The sequence below is a fragment of the Eriocheir sinensis genome, chromosome 8 (assembly GCF_024679095.1).
Source record: "Eriocheir sinensis breed Jianghai 21 chromosome 8, ASM2467909v1, whole genome shotgun sequence".
NCBI lineage: Eukaryota > Metazoa > Arthropoda > Malacostraca > Decapoda > Varunidae > Eriocheir > Eriocheir sinensis.
In genome coordinates this window covers 23,026,535-23,033,519 of record NC_066516.1, presented here as the reverse complement: position 1 = coordinate 23,033,519, position 6,985 = coordinate 23,026,535, and the positions used below count along the sequence as shown (strand labels likewise).

Below are 6,985 nucleotides of genomic sequence, written 5' to 3'. Positions count from 1 at the left end.
ACTTTTTTTATTATATTCTTTAGTAAGCGTTATATAAATTGATATTAATGGTATGATTTTTCTCCTCCTCCTCCTCCTCCTCCTCCTCCTCCTCCTCCTCCTCCTCCTCCTCCTCCTTCCTATCGGGACGAGTTTTTACTGCGCCACGACAAGTTTTTTAAGCACTCCAAGTTTTTTTAGATCATTTTTTTGGCTTGCCCTTCTTGTACGTGTTTAACTACTACTCCTCTTGATCCTCCTCCTCCTCCTCCTCCTCTTCCTCCTCCTCCTCCTCCTTCGTTCCCCTCATCCTTCCTACTCTTTACCTCTATACCATTTTGAGTAGCGGCCTTTTATTTCATTATTTTTTTATGCCCTTGAACAGTCTCCTTTGCTGTAAAAAAAAATACCCTACTTGCCTTCCCTCCTTCATTCCTATCTTCCTTATCCTTCCTTCCCTTCCTTGCCCTTCCTCTCCTTCATCCCCGTTCTCTCCTCTTTCCGTTCCCACCTGTTCATCCCTCCAGCTACTACCCTTCTCTCCCTTCCTCTCCTTCCCTTCCCCTCCTTCACTCCTATCTTCCCTTCCCTTCCCTTCCTCTCCTTCGTCCCCGCTCTCCCCTCTTTCCCTTCCCACCTGTTCATCCCTCTAATTACACTCTCCCTTCTCCTCCCCCTTCCCTCTCATCCAGTCTAACTTGCTCTCTACTTTGCCCCACCCTGTAGCACGTAGGGTTGTTGTTTTTTGTCGCTCTGTATATAGTCCTTGATCTCTCCTCAGTGTAAAAAATGGAAATTAATAAGAAGCCATACGTGTGTTTTAGCATGTTCCCCTTTTTGTGATGTCATAGAACAGGTATTTTTTTTCTTGTGGCTGTTTTGGTTTCTTTATATACAGCGGATTCATTTGTCTCCTTCAATGTATAAAAAGGATATCAAGACCATGCCAAATATCATCTATAATTGTGTCCCTCCCTCCCTTTGCCCCTGAATCTAGGTGGCATACGTCGCTCTCTCTCTCTCTCTCTCTCTCCATCTCAATCTTTTTTTATAGGGTAACCCCCCCAAATTATCCGCCGTAATAAAATACCAATAAGACACCAAGTATATCATCTGAAGGGCTGACGTGCCTCTCCGCCTGCCGAACCCTCTGTGCAAAATGAAATGACTTAGCCGAGGAGAAAAAAATATACATAAAAGTCCACCTCCTCCTCCTCCTCCCTATTTTCCTGTTCTTCTTGTTCTTGTTCTTCTATTTATTCCTCCTTCCCCTCATCTTGTTTTCTTGATCTCGCTCTTGTTCTTTATTCTACTTATTAATTCTCCTCCTCCTCCTCATCATCATCATCATCATCATCCTTCTCCTCCAGCGGACATACAGAGCATCCTTGTATACCATTATCTGACGACCCCTCCCCCGAGCATACACATTTTTCTCCTTTCCTCTCCCTCCCTCTCTCTTTTTTTATGTGTGTACTAGCCCTTGAAATACAGTTAAGAGGTAATGTAAAATAAATACGGTATCATCTCCTATCCGATATCTTTTTTTTCTTTCTTACTCAATGTCTTTCGACCTTTTTCTCTCCACCATTTTTTCCCTTTTTCTTCCACCTTTTCTCTCCTTTCTTTCTTTCTTTCTTTCTTTCTTTCTTTCTTTCTTTCTTTCTTTCTCTTTATTTCTTTCTTTCTTCCTTCCTTCCTTCCTTCCTTCCTTTCTTCCTTCCTTTCTCTCTCTAAATGGTAGCCCTTGAGGTGACGTTAAGGAAAAATAAATGCGAGTATCTTACCGTCTCTAACATCTGACTCGCCCCGCCCTCGGGATACACATTATTTTTTTCTTCTCTCTCCTTTCTCTTCTTCTCTTTTTAAATAGTAGCCCTTGCGATTACTCCACAGATCAATTAAGAAGATAATGATACAAGTACCTAACCATATCTAACATCTGACGTGCCCACCTTCTAGTTATGCACTTTTTTTTTCTTTTTCTTTTCGTCTCTTATATATTGCAGCCCTTGAGATGGTTCCACTGCTAAAACATATTAATAAAAGTAACCTATAGTATCTAACATCTGACATACCTCTTCTCTCTCTCTCTCTCTCTCTCTCTCTCTCTCTCTCTCTCTCTCTCTCTCTCTCTCTCTCTCTCTCTCTCTCTCTCTCTCTCTCTCTCATTATCGTAGCCCTTAAGATGATTTCACTGCTAAAATGTATTAACAGAAGTACCCAACCTTATACCTAACATCTGACATGCTTCTTTACTCTAGCATAAACATTTCTACTTATCTATCACACTTTCTCTTTCTCTTTAATATATAGGAGTTGTTCTTGAGATGACTCCTGCGTAAATAATAATAGAAGTATCAAATGTAACATCCAACAGACCTCTTTCCCTAAGCATAAACACTTTCCTCTGCATTCATGATCTCCCAGCATTGATCTTTTTTTTATCTCTCTAGCACAAAAATAAAACATGAACAAACACCTTCTTAACAACTCCTCCCATTCTCTACCATCTTCCCCCATACACCCTCATACTATTAACAACTCCCATTTTCTACCATCTACCCTATCCACCCTCGTACCATTTTAAGCTCTCCCTATTCCCTACCACCTCTCCCATCCACCCTCATACCATTTAACCTCCACCCATTCTCCACCATGCACCCTCATACTATTTTTAACTTCTCACATTCTCTACCATCTCCCCCCATGCACCTTAGTACCAGTTTTAAGTTCCCCCTTTTCCCCTACCATCGCACCCCCACCCCCTCACCCCTCAACTTGTCAGGATTCAGCAGGACCCGTCTTAATCAGCCCTCGACGCCTCTGTTTATGTCGTCCTTCCAACCTCACCTGTCCCGTCCAAACCTTCACCGCGCACCCACCTGTCTCCTGCCCGTTTCTATGAGCCGATTTCACAGTCCAACACGGTGTCTTCGTAACAGCCCGGACCAAACGATAGAATCCCATACAATCCAAAATGGTGAGGTCTTCGATGCCACACTAAATACACGAGACTTTTCCTGTATAGTTTCATCAAATTTGTGAACTTAAATACAAACACTAGACACTATACAAGGAAATTTTGAAGGTTCTGGTATTGGTTTGGGAGCTTACTTACCCATCATAGGGAACTGTGAAACTGGCCCCATGCCCCACCTAGGATACCGACCTTACCTGGGCTACGTCGCTGAGAAGGAAACATCAAAACTAAATTGTTGATACTGTTAAATACGCATCGGGGAGATTAATAGGACGAGATTTCTGAGTTATGTAAGGCTTTGATTGTTTGTTTGTTTTTGTGTGTGTGCGTGAGTGTTAAGAGAAGGAGAGGAAAAAAAAAAGAACGATAAAAGACGCGTTAGAGATTATCAGGTTTTAAGGTTTATGAGTTATGTAAGGCTTTGTTTTTGTCTTTGTTTTGTGAAAGATAATGGACGAGAGAAGAAGGAGCGTTAGAGATTATCAAGTTTTACGATTTATGAGTTATGGAAGGCATTCTTCGTTTTTTATTGAGGGAGGGAGAGAAAGGAAGGAAGGAAAGAAAGAAGGAGAGAAAATGTGAAGGATGGAAAGAAAGAGAGAAAGGGGAAAGAAAACAGTAGAAAGAAATTAAAAAAGGAAGAAAGAATAAGGCAAGGAAAAAGAAAGAAACAAAAGAAAAGAAAGGAAAGCTGAAAGGAAGGAAACAAATTAAACAAGGAAAAAAAAAAGAGGAAGAAAGAAATTGAGATAGTCAGTGAGGGAAGGGGGGGGGGGGGACGACCTTGATACAGTAATTATTTAGGGAGTGAGGCAGAATAGGAAAAAAAATGAAGAAAGAAAACAAGCGAGAAAGAACGAAAGAGATAGACAGAAAGAAAGATAAAGATAGACAAAGAGAAGGGAAGAAGGAAAAAAAAAGAAGGAAAGAGCAAAAGAAAAAAACAATGGATAAATAGATAGATAGTCAGTGGGTGTGGAGGGAGGGGGAGGGGCGGCCTTGACACACTCATCAGTCAGCGCGGGCGGCAGAGAGGCAAGCTGATGTAGGCAGGAACGAGACAGGCGGGCGGGCGGAGCGGACGGCGCGGCGGGGAGCTCAGGGGTCAGTATTCTCAGAGAGGCTGGTATTATAAGACTCGCTTCTCACATCACCTATTTCTAAAGGTCAAAGAGTGGGTCAATCGGGTTCTAATGAGTGCTTCTTCAGGTTCATGGTACAGGAGAAGGGTCAAACTACCACCAGGGTCATAAAACTACTACTGGAAATGCCCGCCACTCCTACGAAAGCCTTGTCAAATATGTGTTCTTGGGTGACGAAATGTTTTATAATACGATGATCAGACGCTTCCATCTCTCAAGTTAACTATTTTCAAAGGCCGAAGGTGATTGATCGGGTTTCTTCTTTTTTCTTTCTTTCTTTCCTTTCTTGTAGCTTTTTTTCTTTCAGGTTTTCTTTTCTTTCTTACTTTCCTTCCTGGTAACTTTTTCTTTCCTTTTTTCAGCTTTTTTTTTCTTTCCTTCCTCTCAGCATTTCAATCTTTCATCTTTTCTCTCCTTCCTTCCTTCCTTCCTTCATCTTTTCTCTCTCCCCCAATACAACCATGGTATCGAAGAAGGGTCATACTACCACCAGGGTCATGAAAGTACCTCTGGAAATGCCCCAAACTCACACGAAATCCTTGTCAAATGTGAGTGTTGTAAGAGGCGAAACGTGTCTTAAGGGTCATACTATCAAAAGGGTCATAAAAGTACCTCTGGAAATGCCCCAAACTCGAACGAAATCCTTGTCAAATGTGAGTGTTGTAAGAGGCGAAAAGTTGGAGGATATGTCTCTCTTCATCCACAAACCCACGTCTCCATTTTCGGTCCTAGATTTTGACCTTTGACCTCTCCATTTCCCAGTATTATAATTCTTATCTTCTATATTTTTGTCTTCCTTTGTTTTCATATCTATACGTCTCCATTTTCGGTCCTAGATTTTGAACTTTCCTGTACGTCTCTCTATTTCCCTGTATTATAATTCTTATCCTCCATACTTTTGTCTTTCTTTGTTTTTATACCTATCTTTTTATGCACACACGTTTTCTGTTTATGGTCCCCGCCAACAACAGCTGAGGACGAGGACGCGGCGGGCTTAGGTTAGGTTAGTAAGTTTGGCGACTCCAGTGAAAGTTGCGTCTGAGGTTTCCATCCGACTTGTTCCATTGCGTAAGAGGGAGCCCAGCCGCTGGTTTGTATGCGATGCGTTGTGTTGTGTTAAATTCCACGTGTTTGTTTTCCTTAACGAGCCCAGAGCGAAGGCAAATAATAAACACGGCCGCAGCACCGCTCTCATAAAGTTGGTATCTGCAACCCCAATAATGAGACTACTTAACACAGAGAGCTCGTTCTTTGTTGATTTTTGCTACACAATGCTGTCTGTCATGAGTCTCGAGATACCCTTAACTTAACCTAGCCATAAAAGTCTAGATGTTTGTGTTCTTTGTTTATTTTCTTCAACAAGGTGCTGCCTATCATGTGTTTGAATTAAATATACTAAACATAACCTAGCCGTAGAAGTCTTTAAAGTGATATACTCAGAAAATTCATATATGCACACTCAATAATGGGACTTTTTTTTTTTTTTTTTTACAGCAGGGGAGACATTTCAAGGACGTAAAAAAAATAATAATGAAAAAAAGCCCGCTACTTAAACTAATCAAACAGTTGCTTTTTTTTTCTTTCTTTCCTTTCTTGTAGCTTTCTTTCTTTCAGTATTTCTTTCATTCCTTCTGACTTTCCTTCCTGGCAACTCTTTCTTAGTTTACTTTTCCTCTTTGTTGCTGCCTGTCATACGTTTCAAGATACCCTAAACTTAGAATAACCATAAAAGTGTATGTATCTTTGCTCTTTCTTTATTTTCGCTATCAGCTGCTCCCTGTCATGTGTTTCAAGATACCCTTAACTTAACCTAACCATTAAAGTCCATGTATTTGTGATCTTTGTTTATTTTCACCATCAGCTGCTGCCTGTCATGTGTTTGAAGATACCCTTAACTTAACCTAACCATAAAAGTCCATAAATTTTTGCTCGTTGTTTATTTTCGCTATCAGTTGCTGCAAGTCATGTTTGAAGATACCCTTAACTTAACCTAACCATTAAAGTCTATGTATTTGGCACGGATTTGGCTTTCACTGGTAGCCTGGTAACATAACTATAGTCCCAGGTCTTTCTGTGCTTCTGTGGTGGATAGTGGAGTGTTTCCCATGCGGTATCAGTTGCTGCCTGTCATGTCTCTGAAGATACCCTTAACTTACCCACACCATAAAAGTCTGTATTTGTGCTACTTGTTGATTCTTACTCCAAGTTGTTGCCCATCATGAGTTCGAAAATACCATAAATCTAACCCAAACATTAAGCAGACTACACATTTGAGCTTTTTCTTAGTTTGTTTTTACTCTAAGTTATTGTCTGTCTATGTTTGAAGATATCCTAAACCTAACCTAACCATAAAAGTCCATATATGTGTGCTCTTTGTTCATTAATACTCTATACTATACATTTGAGCTCTTTTTCAGTTTGATTTTACTCTAAGTTAGTCTGTCATATGTTTGAAGATATCCTAAACCTAACCTAACCATAAAAAGTCCAAATATTTGTGCTCTTTGTTCATAATTTCTCTATGTTGCTGTCTGACACGTCTTTCAAGATAATCTAAACCTAACCTAACCCAAAACCAGTCTTCGTATATAATCATGACTTTCTATCTAACAACATAAGCTATTCCTTTGCTTATCTTTACTCTAGTTGCTGCCAGTCATGTGTTTTACGATACCCTAAACCTACTCTTTACTATTTACTTTTGTGGGAGCGGCGAGTAGCGGGCTTTTTTTTTTTTGTACACTTTTTGTTGCCCTTGAGCCGTATCCTTTGATGTAAAAAAATAAATAAATGAATGAATCAGTCTTCACATTTGCCCACTCACTAAATTCATATCTGCATCCTCAAAACAAAGTGACCTCTGTTGATTTTTACGTAAGTT

At 40.3% G+C, this 6,985-nt stretch overlaps 1 long non-coding RNA gene across 1 annotated transcript in view; it reads right to left on the bottom strand.

The window, feature by feature from the left end:
• Positions 1-4,577: 4,577 nt before the first annotated feature.
• The window catches only part of LOC126995709 (uncharacterized), a 3,475-nt gene continuing 1,067 nt past the window's right edge, over positions 4,578-6,985 (bottom strand). Inside the window, exons 1-2 of the long non-coding RNA XR_007750656.1 lie at positions 6,095-6,985; positions 4,578-6,005 (exon numbers count right to left, since the gene is read on the bottom strand). The exon at positions 6,095-6,985 is cut by the window's right edge and continues 1,067 nt beyond it. This is a non-coding gene — a long non-coding RNA (uncharacterized LOC126995709). The remainder of the gene's footprint in view (positions 6,006-6,094) is intronic.